Source organism: Nicotiana tomentosiformis, chromosome 2, assembly GCF_000390325.3.
Source record: "Nicotiana tomentosiformis chromosome 2, ASM39032v3, whole genome shotgun sequence".
In the NCBI taxonomy this organism is placed as follows: domain Eukaryota; kingdom Viridiplantae; phylum Streptophyta; class Magnoliopsida; order Solanales; family Solanaceae; genus Nicotiana; species Nicotiana tomentosiformis.
The window spans coordinates 30,762,892-30,778,147 of NC_090813.1; the positions used below are offsets into that span (position 1 = coordinate 30,762,892).

Genomic DNA, 15,256 nt, shown 5'->3' on the forward strand with positions numbered 1-15,256 from the left:
AAATATTTCTAATGCCTTAGCATAGAATCAAATGTAGTAATAAGTTGTTTGTTTGTCAGAGGTCCGAACAGAGCCTGACTTTGATGCAACTTTATTTGCTTGAGGCTTTGAAAACTTTGTGTGACCAGAAGTTTTCCCAAGATGCTTAAGTGATTTTAGATGATGCTTTTGTCGAGGGTAACCTTTTAGCAAGTTTTATATTTTTATGAAGGCCTTATGTTCTGATTACGAGTTTCATACATCTCCGTGCCATTTTTTAGGGTGGCCGTAGCGTTTTGTGTTTAGGCACTACGTAATAGGTTTTGTGCCTTTGTGCCTTCGATATTTGGTAGCCCGAGTTGCTCGAACATTTTTCGGACGACAGTCCCTGAGTAGGGGTATCCCTCGGGCTCAATAGTCTTGGAATAGGGGTAGCTCCTAGGATCGATAGTCCCCAAATATGGGTAGCCCTTAGGCTCGATAGTCCCCGAATAGGGGTAGCCCTCAGGCTCGATAATCCCCAAATAGGGGTAGCCCTTATGCTTGATAGTCCCCGGATAGGGTAGGATCTATGTTTTAAGAGGAAAAAGCATGTAATAGCAAGGTGGAAACTTTCTTTCATTTATGTGTGTAAAGTACATGATCGAAAGCGTGTTCAAGCCCTTATCACGACTAAGGTGGTCTATGTGGGCACGATTCACTTGACCGTTTGTCCCTTACAATAAATCCTAACCACCGAGCCTAAGCTATTCAAGCACAAAGTTTCCTTCTTTCCTTGCTAAGAACCTTAACCGAGCCTAAGTTATTCAAGCACAAAGTTTCCTAAGCTATTCAAGCACAAAATTTCCTTCTTTCCTTGCTAAGAACCTTAACCCGAGGGTGATGGCCCCCAATATTCGAGGTTGATTTTGAGAGGGCTCGGATACTGTTGATACGCCCATTGACTCTAATTTAAGACCGGCCTTCGAATCTAAGTTAGCACGATTTACTATTGCCTCGTTAAAAACCTTATCGAAAAACCCATTTGGGACAAAACCGGTTCAAGGGAAAAAGAGTGCAATGTGTGCTTTCAGACCTAATAGTCACATTCTCTGTTGGCTTTTGCCTACAAGTGTTATTCCGATTCATAATATTATAAAAAAGTAAATGAGATTGTACCTTAGCAGTAGTACCGCTTTAAGTGCGTCACGTTCTAGTTGTTCGGTAGTTGTGCACCATTTCCTGCTTCGAGTTTGTATGAGCCTTTGCCTGTAATTCCAACGACTCTATATGGTCCTTCCCAATTTGGTCCCAATTTCCCTTCCTTCGGGTTTCAGGTTTGCAGTGTTACTTTTCTAAACACCAAGTCCTCGATATTTAAGTGTCGGAGGTTGGATCTTCGGTTGTAATATCTTTCTATCCGCTATTTCTGATCGGCCAACCGGACTAAGGTAGCCTCACGCCTTTCATCCAATAGTTATAGGCTCGTGCTCATGGCCTCACCGTTCGATTCTTCAGTCGCATATCGGAACCTGAGGCTCGGTTCTCCTACTTTGACCGGTATTAATGATTCGGCATCGTACACCAATGAAAACGGGGTGGCCCTGGTACAAGACTTCAAAGTTGTACGGTATGACCACATGACTTCGAGCATAATTTCCTTCCATTTCTCTTTGCCATCGGTCAACCTCTTTTTCAGGTTTTGGAGTATGATCTTATTTGTAGGTTCTGCTTGTCCATTCCCACTAGGGTGTAGGGTGTCGATAGTATCTTTTTAATGTTGTAGTCTTGGAAAAACTTGTTTACCTTGCTGCCGATGAATTGCTTCTCATTATCACACACGATCTCGGCCGGTATCCCGAACCAACAGATTATGTGGTCGCAAATGAAGTCAATGACTTCTTTTTCCCAGACTTTCTCGAATGCTTGAGCTTCGACCCATTTAGGAAAGGTTGGTCATAAACAGTATGAATTGACCCTTACCAGGTGCCCACGGTAGGAGACTGACGATGTCCATTCCCCACTTCATGAATGACCATGGGGACAAAACCGAATGTAGTAGCTCTCTGGGTTGATGGATCATCGGTGCAGGACCATCACATCTTCGTACGAAGTCCTTCACATCTCTCTCCATCTCGATCCAGTAGTAGCGGACCCTGATTATTTCCCGAACCAAAGATTCTTCCCCTGAATGGTTTCCCTAAGTGCCTTCGTGAACTTCTCTCAAGTCATATTCGGTATCTCCTGGCCCCAAACATATGGCGAGCAGGCCGTCGAATGTTCTTCTGAATAGAGTTCCTTCGGAAAAGCTAAACCTAGCCTCCTTCGTGCATAGAGCTCTCGATTATTTAGGATCCGAGGGAAACTTCCCAATCTTCAAATAATCTATGTACATGTTCCTCCAATCCCAAGTTAAACTTGTTGAGTTTATTTCGGCATGGCCTTCTTCCACCACCGACTTTATGAGCTATACGACTGTACCAGATCTGAATTCATCATCTTCAACTGATGATCCCAAGTTATCTAGGGCATCAACCTCACTATTTTGACCTCGGGGCACGTGTTGCAGCGTCCATTCCTTGAATTGATATGACGTTACCTACAATTTGTCTAAATACCTTTGCATCCATTCCTATTTTACTTCGAACGTCCCATTGACTTGATTTACCACAAGGAGGGAATCACATTTAGCTTCGACCACCTCAGCCCCAAGGCTTTTAGCCAATTTGTGACCTATAATCATGGCATCATACTCGGCCTCGTTGTTAGTTAATTTCATAGTTCTAATAAATTTCCTAACTATGTTACCTGTAGGTGGTTTCAGCACGATGCAGAGTCTGGACCCCTTTGCGTTCGATGCACCGTCCGTAAAGAGGGTCCAAACCCGAGGTAATCCCCGAGGTTAACAATAGTTCCCTTTTGACTTCGAGTATTAAGGCCGGCGTAAAGCCGGCTACGAAGTCTGCCAAAATTTGTGATTTGATGGCGGTTCAGGGACGATACTCGATATCGTACCCACTAATTTCGACTGTCCATTTGGCCAATCAGCCTGAGATCTCGGGTTTATGCATGATGTTCCTCAATGAGTAAGAGGTTACGACGCCTATGGGTGGCATTGAAAGTATGGCTTTAACTTTCTGTAGGCGCTTAGCAAAGCGAACGCCAATTTTTCCATGTAAGGATACCTTCTCGCCTAGATTTATACTAACATAATAAATAGGAAATCACATAACTTCCTCTTCTTGGACAAAGACTCCACTTACCGCTACCTCGGACACCGCCAAGTAAAGGTACAGATGCTCATCCGCCTTCGAAGTATGGAGTAGGGGGTGGACTCGAAAGGTACCGTTTAAGTTCTTCCAAGGCTCGTTGGCACTCTGGGGTCCAAGAAAAGTTATTCTTCTTTTCAATAGTGACAATAACCGATGACTTTTGTCTGAGGACCTCGTTAGCTATAAGTACGTTAGCTAACTAGTGTATACTACCACTACGTTAGCTAACCAGTGCGGGTATTTAACTTTCCGGATGGAACCTATTTTAAGTAGTTTAGATACCTCATCTTTAATGAATGCATGTTTGACTTCGGACTGAGGCCTCCTCTTCTGTTTAATCGGGTGGAACTTTTGATCCAAACTCAACTTATGAGTGGTTATCTCCGGCAGGATCCCTCTCATATCAAGTTGGGACCAAGTGAAACAATCTATGTTAGCTATATGTAATTTAATGAGTTTTTTCCTGAGCTAGGGAGTTAACCTCGTGCCGAGGTATATCTTCCGATCGGGAAAATGTTCAATCAATATGACTTGATCCAGCTCCTCGACCGTTGATTTGGTGGCATCGGAATCATCATGGCGATGAACGACCTAGGACTCCATAATCATCATCCTCGCTTACTACCTACTCCTCCAGTTTAGTCGGGTCCGGTATCGGTGATTGCTATTTAGTTTATTTATTCCTAACCGGGTCTGTGTTCTTTGATGTCAAAACAGTGGGTACTGGGAGTACTTCACTGAATACAAACATTTCCTTTGCGGACGGTTGCTCTTCGTACATTGTCTTGATCCCTCCTAGTGTAGGGAACTTTAATGCCCGGTTCAAGGTTGAAGGTACTGCCCTCATGTTGTGAACCCATAGTGTTCCAAATAGAGCATTATATCTCATATCCCCATCGATCACATAGAATTTTGTTTCCTGAATGGTCTCGGTGGTGTTTACCGGTAGGGTTATCTCCCCTTTAGTAGTTTCACATGCATGTTAAATCCGTTCAACACCCGGACTGCTGGCACTATTTGGTCTTGTAGACCCAATTGTACTATGACCCTTTATCTGATGATGTTGGTCGAGCTACCTGGATCAATCAACATACGCTTAACTCAAGATTTATTGATAAGTACATATATTACCAGTGCGTCATTATAAGGTTTCAGGATGCCTTCGGCACCCTCGTCGTTGAATGAAATGGTTCCCTCTAGAATATAATCTCGGGTGCATTTCTCCCTCGTGATAGATACTTTAGTTTGTTTTATCATCGGCCCTTGAGGGATATCTACCCCTCCAATGATCATGTTGATGACGTGTTGAGGTTCTTCTTGTTCGGTTTGTTTGTTGGAGTCCATGTTCCTGAAGTGATTTTTGGCTCGATCACTCAGAAATTCCAGAGATACCCGTTATTGAATAACCGAGCCACTTCTTCTCTTAACTGTCGGCAGTCCTCGGTTCTATGGCCATGAGTGCCATGATACTTACACATCAAGTTAGGGTCTCTCTGGGTAGAGTCGGACTGCAATTGTAGAGGCCACTTGGTATCCATGATCCACCCGATGGCAGATACGATGTTGGCAGCATCGACATTGAAGTTATATTCTGATAACCTTGGTGCCTCCCTTTCCCCGAGTGGCCTATCAAAACTGTTTTTGCTCATGATTCCCCGACTACTGTGGACCCAATCGTTCCTCTTCTCATTTCTTGTAGGGTTATGCCCAGATCTGTAACTCCTTCGATCTCCGCTATACGGTTGATTCCGATCTATGTTTGGTCTTGGTTCATGATCGACGACTCTATTTGACTTTTCATTAGTTTTGATGGGATAAACGGGCTCGGGAGGGTCCCCGAGCTGATCGTCCTCGACTCTGATTTTTAACTGGTACTTGTTATGGTCGTCGTCCCAACTTACCGTCGGGTATTTTACCAAATTTTGTTTTAACTGTTGTGAAGCCAAGGAGTTTCAGGGGTTAAGTCCATGAGTGAATGACTAAACGACCAATCATCTTCAACCGAAGGCAAATCAATCTGTTCTATTTGAAACCTCGATACGAACTCCCTGAGCATTTCGTTGTCTCTTTGTTTTACCTTGAAAAGATCCGATTTTCTGGTCTCGACCTTGATTTCCCCGGCATACGCTTTCACAAAAGCATATGCAAGCATAGCAAACGAATCAATAGAATTTGGGGGTAAGTTGTGATACCATATCATTGCTCCTTTTGACAGGGTTTCTCGGAACTTTTTTAACAAAACCGACTCAATTTCGTAATCTTCTAAATCGTTTCCCTTGATGGCACACGTGTAGGAGGTCACATACTCATTTGGATTCGTGGTTCCATTATACTTATCGGGCATACAAAATGTTTTCAATATTGGTGTCGGTGTCGCGCTCGGAGGAAAAGGCTTTTGGACAAATTTCTTAGAGTCCAGGCCTTGACAAGCGCAAAACACACACTTAAATTGTGCTCGTTAGTCAAAGATAGTATAGTATAATATCGCGTCCACATGGATTTGATTTAAATAGTATTATCATAGTTTGTAGCTAGATTGCTATTCAGGAGGATCAACAGTTGAGGTTTATATAATTAATAATCTAAATTCTACAGCTATTGACTAATGACAATCTTAACAAAGGTAAGCAAGGGAGTTATCAATGGGAGAAAATATGGGTTGATAGGATAGGTGCAAGATAATTATTCAGGATCTAACTCTAGATAATTCACTTCTAATGTTCAAGTGAGTCTCTCGAATTCACTTAATTATCAGTACAAATGTTTAGTAGAAATTCCTCTCTCGATTAAGTCTCAACCTCACAATATGAACCAATTTAAGCTCGGTGAAGATATGCAAGAATTCGTAATGGATTGGTCTTTAGGAGAACCTCTTTCGATTATCCTCCTAACTAGATTTAATCAAGGATTCAAGTAGCCTCTTTCGATTACTTAGAAGAATCTATGAACTCAACCAACAATATAGTGCAAATATATCATAGGTTATGCCTCTTTCGATTACAAGAACAAGTGAACATAGATGCAACAATTAAATCTTCCAAAAATTATTCCAATACATAAAAATAGAGTTATAATCCACAAACAACCATCAATACTCCAATTCCATCAAAACCCAAAAGGTTATACTCCATAGACATGGAGAAGTTCTTCACAAATGAAATAAAAGTATAGGAAAACATAAATATAATCCAAACTCGGATCTTGAGTGAGGAAGGAATGATGATATCCTTGTGCTTGTGTTCTTCAAACTCCCCGTTAGCCTCCTTGGCCTTCTAAAATGATATTTTGTGAAATTTAATCCGCCCCAAACAAAAACGGACAAAACTACCCTTTTCTTAGCTAAATAAGACTCTTCCCGGATAGGACATGCGCGTTCGTGCACTTGGGACTTTCTCGCACACTTGGTCACGCATTTTGCACACCGTCCTACCCTAAGTGCACGCCCAGTGCGTGATTGCGCACTTGGTCACGTACCTGGGAGGTATCAGTTGGGAATTTGGGAAAGTGTATAACATGAAGGTTGTAGACCGTTTAAATATATTTCCAACGATATATTGTGGAGCCCAAATGGATTTCGGAGCTAAAGGTTATGTGCATTTTACTGGACAATGCGCAGTATGCCTGCTTGATTCTTCGTTGCGTTCTTAAAGTGGACTATCATCCGTTGATCCCCAAACACAATCCCAACTTAATCCTTGGGCTTTTACTCAAACTTCATAGCTCTAAAATAGCGTGAATTCATTCCACAACATCTACATAGATCCGAATCACTCCTACAAGGCATAAAATACACAATTAGTGCAAAACACTAGCTATTTAAGCTCCAACTCAATTAAAGTGCAGTAAATTAGAGTGCAATACACAACAAAAACACAAGATTATAGCCTACCATCAACACCCCTCACTTAAACCATTGCTCGTCCTCTGGAAATCATACCACACTTTATATAAACACGACCTTTTTAAACAACTCCCCTAACTCATTACTCCAAGAATATTTAAAATAGACTAAGCACAATAGTGTAACATTTTTACCTCAAGAATTGACTCACAAGTACCACGCATTATTCATAACTTACTCACTTACTCTAACATAAAGGTCCACGACATTACCTTTCCTTTATGAATCAAGTGCCCTCACACAACAATCGAGAGTAGTCCCACACACAATAGACATCAAGAACAACTAGGAACTCAAGATAGAAAGAATTCACTCACTCTCGGAAAAACATTCATATGCCACAAAAAGATGAACCATAGGCTTGCCCATAGTGTATTACTCAACTAATCGAGATCATTCAGTCAAGGATCACGTATGACTTTAACTGGTTGTAATATAGGTTGCGGGACATGTAGGATACAATTAGATATAAGAGTAACTATACCTCCCTAAGAACCCCCTTAATATATATACTTAACCTTTAAACCCCACACTTATGTCAAACCATAACTCCACCTTCACATCCGTATATGTCGACACCCAACTTCTTTAAGCACAAATACATCAAGAGTTACCACTATCAATGAATATAAACTATATTTTTTCTTCATTTTATTTTTTCGATTCAAGTGGCTCATACTTTTTCACAACAGTGCACCTTTCTCCTTATTTCAATAGTTCCACTTAAAAGCCAAACCAACCACCCCACACTTCAACTTTTACAAAGTTCATACCAATTTCAAGTGCTCACGAGAGGTAAATAGTTCAAACAGATGGTCAATTAAAACAAAAGGGTAAGGATTGTGATGTGGTTACCAAAGAAATGGGATTACAGGATCAACGGGGTTAATTACGATATATAATCATTTGGTGGGTAACATATATAGCTGGCTCAACAAAGAAATGTCTATATCACTTCCAAGACTGAACAAATCTACTATTTCGCTTTGCAAACATATGGGGCAAGTTCTATAGATCAATTGCACTGCACAGAATACACAAAGCCTCACACACACATGGCACACATGTCACATAACTCACTCAGGATCGGACTCATCAAGACACTCTAATCAAAGTAGTTAAGCAAAGTTAAGATCATACAATTTAAAGTACTTATACAAGAGTCAAAAACTGAGCATAAGCGTCACAACTAAAGAACTTACTATTCTCAAGGCATAGTAAAGTCAAGAGATATTTCTTTCATTTAAAATCACAGCACAAGATCTCCTACTCCTAAAAAAACTAACTACACCTGGTTCAAATAAAATCGTTGGAAAAGAACTACGGCACAAGGAATTATTATACTACCTAAAGAGAATAATATATATATATATATATATATATATATATATATATATATATATATATATTTATTCTTTTTCTTTGATTTAATCCCTCTAGAAACCTGTCGAATGACATCCATCATCGGAAAAATAAAAAAATTTGAAATTTTCAATCAAATGAATTACAAAAACACACATAAATATTTATACGTATATACATCCATACCCCACCATTTAAATTATGTCATGCCCCTATGACACACAAATAAAAAGAAATAGATAAGGACAACTTCCCTGAACATCTAGTCGGGGTTTGAATCGAAGTTGGGCTCCATCCCTCGAGCCCGAACTAATGCACATATGTAACGACCCGGCCGGTCGTTTTGAGAACTTAAGTCTTGTTCGTCAGCATAAGGCCCTGAGCAGCTTTATATTATGTGTATTGACTTGTGTGCTTGGTTGAATTCAGTTACCGGATGATTCAGAATGATTTGGGACACTTAGTCCCTAAAACGGAAGCTTAAGTATTAGAATTTTGACCGTAGTCGAAACTATGTGAAGACGACTCTAGAATGGAGTTTTTTCGGTTCCATTAGTTCCATTGGGTGATTTTGGACTTAGGAGCGTGTCGGGACTGTAAATCCGAGGTCTGTAGCTGATTTAGGCTTGAAATGGCGAAAGTCGAATTTTTGGAGATTTGGACCGGAAGTGGACTTTTTGATATAGGGGTTGGAATGCAATTTCGAGAGTTGGAACAGCTCTATTATGTTATTTGGGACTTGCCTGCAAAATTTGACGTCATTCTGGGTTGATTTGATAGGTTTTGGCATGGGTTTTAGAAGTTGAAAGATTTGAAATTTATAAGTTCGATTCATGGTGAGATTCATAGTTTCGACCTTGTTTGATGTGATTTGAGACCTCGAGAGAGTTCGCGTTAGGTTATGGGACTTGTTGGTATGTTTAGACGGGGTCCCGGGGGCCTCGGGTGAGTTTTGGATGGGCTACGGGTCTTTTCCCCCTATTTTTGAACTGCTGTTATCTGTCATCTGGTTTCCTTCATCGTGTTTGCGTCCTTGCCTCCGCATTCGCGTAGTGTTATTTTGGAGGGTGAAATATTTCCTCTTCGCGTTCGCAGTCACCCTCTCGTGTTCGCGAAGTTCTGCCACCCCCTTCTTCACGTTCGCATTCCTTATCTCGCGTTCGCGAAGTGCAAACCAAGCCCTGGGTACTGGTGATCATTTTCCTCTTCGCGTTCGCGTGTCACTTACGCATTCTGTAGCTATTCCATTACACTCTTTGTGGTCACGTACTACTTAACGCGTTCGCGAACAGCAGTCGTTGGGCCATCATATTTTTCCTTTCCACGTTCGCAAACGTGTTGTCGCGTTCGCGAAGAACAACTGGGCAACTTTTGTTTCTCTTCTTCGTGAACGCATCCCTTTCTCCGCGTTCGTGATGCACAAAACCCCTGGGCAGTATATAAAGTCCTCTATTCTAAGGGTTTGCCATTTTCACCATTTTTTGAGTTCTAGAGCTCGGTTTTGAGCGATTTCTTGTGGGTTTTTTATGCAAATCGATTGGGTAAGTGTTCTTCACCTAGAATTTATTTATTTCCATGATTCTATCTTTATTTTTATCATTTAATTTGTGTTATGGGTTGAGGAAAATGGCGGTTTTTGAAAGAAAAATTTAAAATGAAAAAAATCACGATTTGAGGGACAAAATGGTATCAGAAATTGATGATTTTTGTATGGTTAGACTCGTGAGTGAATGAGTGTTCGTATTTTTTGACTTTTACCCTATTCCGAGACGTGGGCCCGGGTTGACCTTTAGGGCGAATTTCGGGATTTTTTTTAAAGTATTGATTTTATTAATTAGATGAGTCTATTATCGTTGTATTCATGATATGCAATTATGTTTGGTTAGATTTGGACCATTCGGAGTCGGATAATTGAGGAAAGGGCATTCTTACCGACTGGTTGAGCTTGGTTTGAGGTAAGTATCTTGCCTAACCTTGTGTGGGGGATTTTCCCCTTAGGATTGAGTCTTCTATGTTGATTGTAGTCCATGCACGCGAGGTGACGAGTGCGTGCTCGGACTTATTTATGAGAAGTTGGCCTTTTAGGATCCTATTTACTAGTTTCACCTCTACATGCTTTAATTAGAATTAATTACTTTCAGGATTCACTCTTATTGCCTAATTGACTCTTATTTGACTTAACTGAAGATTTTACCTCCTCTATTGTCATGCTATCTTTTCATAACTGCTTATCTTTATTTGAAATTATTATTATATCATCTTATAATTTGTTCAGTCTTAATTGAGGTTATGATTATCTTTCCGATGCTTATCCTTAATTAAATTGTTGAAAATCCCTAGTAATTCCTCAACCTTAAAAGAAGTTTTAGATATCCTATATCTTAGTCGACTTGTTTTATTTGGAATTAATTGACTCACATTAGTTTCCCTTTGTTGAGTAGTTCCCTTTACGCCTAGCATTCTTTATTGTGATTATTCCTTGTGAATTGGTTCTACCGTTTCTTTGTGAATTAAAGTTCTTGAGTTGATTTACTTGTCGTACTTTGTATTATTGTCATTGTTGTTGTGGTACTTGTTGTTGTGATGCACGAGATTTCTTCCGTGCGGTCGTATTATGGGGTTGCACGAGGTTTCTGCCGTGCTATTGTTACCATTGATATTTGCACATGCGGCGTGACAAGGCGGGATATATATATATATATATATATATATTTATGGGTTGCGCATGTGGCGAGACAAGGTGGGAACATTATTATGCACGTGTGGTGAGACAAGGCGTGCATTTATGTTACTATTGCACATGTGGCGAGACAAGGTGGGAACATTATTATGCACATGTGGCGAGACAAGGCGGGCATTTATGTTGCTATTGCACACATGGCGAGACAAGGTGGGTTGTGTCAGGGATTGATTTGTGATGATTTATGGCTTGGGGGCATTCTTGTTGTTGATATTTGTGTAGTGGTATACGTACCTGTGTGAGCTTTATCTTGTGAAAGCTGTGAGAAAATATTCTATGTGTTATTCGTTCTTCTTCTTCCTTATGCTTATTTGCTGGTATGGACTATGTTAGGACACTTGCACAAGCATACACGTAGTTAAGCACTCTTATCGGATAAGAGGTATTCTTGATATTGTTGAGCATAGATGCTCACCCTTGTTTACTTGCCTTCTATGTGAGAATGGCTCTATTTGGCACGTGAGTCGTCAATGCGGTTATGAGATGTTATGAGGGCACAAGATGCTAAGTGTTAGAGTTCAGGTATTGAGACCCGTGAGTTGTGATTTGTCCGAGGTTTGGTACCTCATGGAGTTGTTGACTAAAACTTGATGTATAAGCAGTTGTAGTTACTGAGTTATTACTTGTCCTTGCTGTATTTGTGATTTCGGATTTAGGTTATGTTCCATTCACCTTTCTGTGTCATTTTCATGATATTCCGCTGATACTTGTTGTTTCCTTCCTTATTGCCATCACTGTACTGTGAGCCATATTGCATAGTCTTTATGTGACATCATACTTCTGTTGTTCATGTACTTATATCTATTTAGTTTATTAGACTAGTGAGTGTCTTGACTGTTCCTCGTCACTACTCCACCGAGCTTAGTCTTGATACTTACTGGGCACTGCTGTGGTGTGCTCATGCTACTCTTCTGCACATTTTTGTGCAGATCCAGGTACTTGTTCGTTAGCTAGTTGTGTGGACTGTTGCTGTGGAGACTCAAGGTAAACCTGTTGCTGCGTTCGCAGGCTTCAGAGTCACCTTCCAGTTTTCGTTTTGCACTGTTTATTCTTATTTCTGGACAGTTGTATTTAGAAGTTTTCTAGAAACCACTCTGTAGAGTTTATGACTTGTACTATCGGTTTTGGGAATTTTAAGAGATTTTATTTAATAATGTTGTTGTTTTAATTATTGTTAGCCTTACCTAGTTCCTAAGACTAGGTACCATTACGATACCCAAACAAAGGAAAAATTGGGTCGTGACAACACATCCATGCAGACAGCTTCTTCTCGGCCTTCCTTGGATACACCCCACACTTATCTTTTTTGCTAGCTACAGTCTTCTCTTTCTTGCCCTTCACTTTCCACACAACACTAACAGCTAGCTTCTCCCTTTTTACCCCCGTTTCAACATCAATCTCAAAAATTACAGTCTCCTCGCCCACTCTAAGCATGAGGTTTCTCTCATGTATATCTAATATTGCTCTACCCGTTGCTAGGAATGGTCTTCCTAGGATGAGGTTGTTCTATTCCATATTAACCACTATGAAATCCACAGGAAATACAAACTTATCTACCCGCACTAAGACATCTTCAACTATTTCCTCGGGTATTAGAGTCGTTTGGTCTGTCAACTGCAAAGATATTGGTGCAGACCTTATAACTCCAATCTCCTTCTCCAGTTTCCTGTAAATAGATAGAGGCATTAAATTAATTGAGGCACCAGAATCACATAGAGACTTATTAAAATTAGTAGTCCCTAAATAGCAAGGTATGGTAAAACTCCCTGGATCTCTACACTTTTGTAGGAGTTTGTTTTGCAATATTGCACTGCAATGCTCTGTGAGTTTGACCACTGAGGTCTCTTCTATTTTCCTCTTCTTTGTCAGAATCTCCTTCAAGAACTTGGCATAAGCCGACATTTGTGAGAGCACTTCTGTGAATGGTAGGTTTACATGAACATGTTTTAGCACATCTAGAAATCTCTCAAACTGCTTCTCTAGCTTTTCTCGACTCAACATTTGGGGAAAAGGCAGCGTAGACATATGCTTGCTCTCATAATGTTCCGCCCTTCTTGATTTTTCTTCCTTTTTTTGCTCAGTTTTCATCGGGCCTTCATTCTTTTTATCACCATCACCCTTCAACTGCTTCTCACTTTTCTTTTTCAAAGTTCACCTCATTTTGGATCAGGGTGGGATCTTTCAACACTTTCCCACTTCTCAGAGTTACAACCATCACTGTATCTTTTGTATTTCTCTCAGTATCAGCGGGAAATGTTCCTGGGGCTCTCTCTGACATTAGAGTAGCTACCCAACCTATTTTTCCAGTCTTCGAAAAGATGTACTCAATTCTTTGATAGCTGCATCATGGGCATCAAGCCTCTCATATGTTTTGATAATGAAGGTTTTTATAAGATCTTCCATGCTAGATTGATTCGACTGTGGAGAGTGATAATGCTGCCTCTGCTGATTTTGAAAACTTGTAGCTCCTTGTTCTTAGAATCTAGGGTTGTTTTGTTGCCATGCATTTGCAGTACCCCCAGGTGAATTCCATGAAAAGTCGGTGTGCCTCTGACCTATTGCATTATAGTTTCCTACAAAATTCACTTCCTCAGTTGAGGCTTGACACTCATGGGTGGGGTGTCCTCTTCCATATATATCACAGGCTTCATGGTGTACATTTTGCATCGAAGCTACAGTTAGCTTCCGTATTTCTTTAACCATAGCATCAAGTTGTACTTGCGCAGATGTAGAAGCATCAACTTGGTGAACACCAGTTGATTTTCTTCTTTCCATACTCTCTGAGGGATACATATTAGCATATTCAGATAATTCATCAAGAATGGTAACTATCTCCTCTGGAGTCTTCTTCATAAAAGGGCCTCCAACTGCATTGCTTAAAGTTCTACGCGCGACTGGCGTCAATCCATCCCAAAAATCCTGGAGTTGCATCCGGAGTTCAATTCCGCTATGTTGACACCTTGTAACTATCTCCTTAAACCTCTCCCATGCTTCAAAAACAGTTTCATTATCTTTCTGGCAGAAGTTATGGATTTCTCTTCTAAAATTGCTCGTCTTGGCTAAGGAAAAATATTTATCAAGAAATTTTCCGATCATTTCCTCACATGTTCTAATTGATCCATTTGGCAAGCTTCGAAGCCACTGCTTCGCATCATCTTTAAGTGAAAAGGGGAATGCCCTTAAATACACTGCATCTTGTGACACCCCATTATATTGAAAAGTGTTTATAATCTCCTCGAAGTCCATCAGGTGCGTGTTTGAATCTTCGTTCATCTTCCTTCTGAAAACGCAACTGCTTTGAATGGTTTGAAGCAAACCTTGCTTCAACTCGAAATTATTGGCTGCAATTGGAGGTGGTCTAACACTTAACAATCCTTGATTGTAGGCTGGACTGGCATAGTCACCCAATGCTCTACCAAGCCTTGGTAGCGCATTCTTGAACTGGTCTTCAACCAAGGATCGATTTAGATTGAATCTTCGACCCCAATTGTCTTCGACAGTTTCCTCAGCAGCTCTATGGGCTACCTCAGTAGCTATCCTTGCAGCTGCCTCTATCTCATTGTCATCGTTATTAGACATGTGTTCTTGGGTTGAAGGTTGCCCCAAGAACCGTACGGTAAACTCTTTCTCCTTCCTCAATTACCGCATGTGTTTTTCCAATTTCGGTTTGTAGGTATTACTTCTCTATAAGAAGATCGTGTCATACACCACAGACTTAACATTTTGCCTGCACACGGAGGAGAAACTCGTGAAAAACAAAAATAAAAGTAAATATAAAAATAAATTCCTGAATTAGCACTACAAACTATTTCTAACACTATTAATTGCCAATCCCCCGCAACAACGCCAAAATTTGACGAGCACAAAACACACACTTAAATTATGCTCGCTAGTCAAAGATAGTATAGTATAATATAGTGTACACATGGATTGGATTTAAATACTATTATCGTAGTTTGTAGCTAAATTACAATTCAAAAGGATCAACAATTGAGGTTTATATAATTAATAATATAAATTCTA

General features: G+C 40.3%; 1 non-coding gene across 1 annotated transcript; it reads left to right on the forward strand.

The window, feature by feature from the left end:
• Nucleotides 1-14,174: 14,174 nt before the first annotated feature.
• LOC117280812 (small nucleolar RNA R71) lies at nt 14,175-14,281 on the forward strand. The gene has a single exon (XR_004511400.1). It is a non-coding gene; the product is annotated as a small nucleolar RNA R71 (small nucleolar RNA).
• The last annotated feature ends 975 nt before the right edge of the window (nt 14,282-15,256 follow it).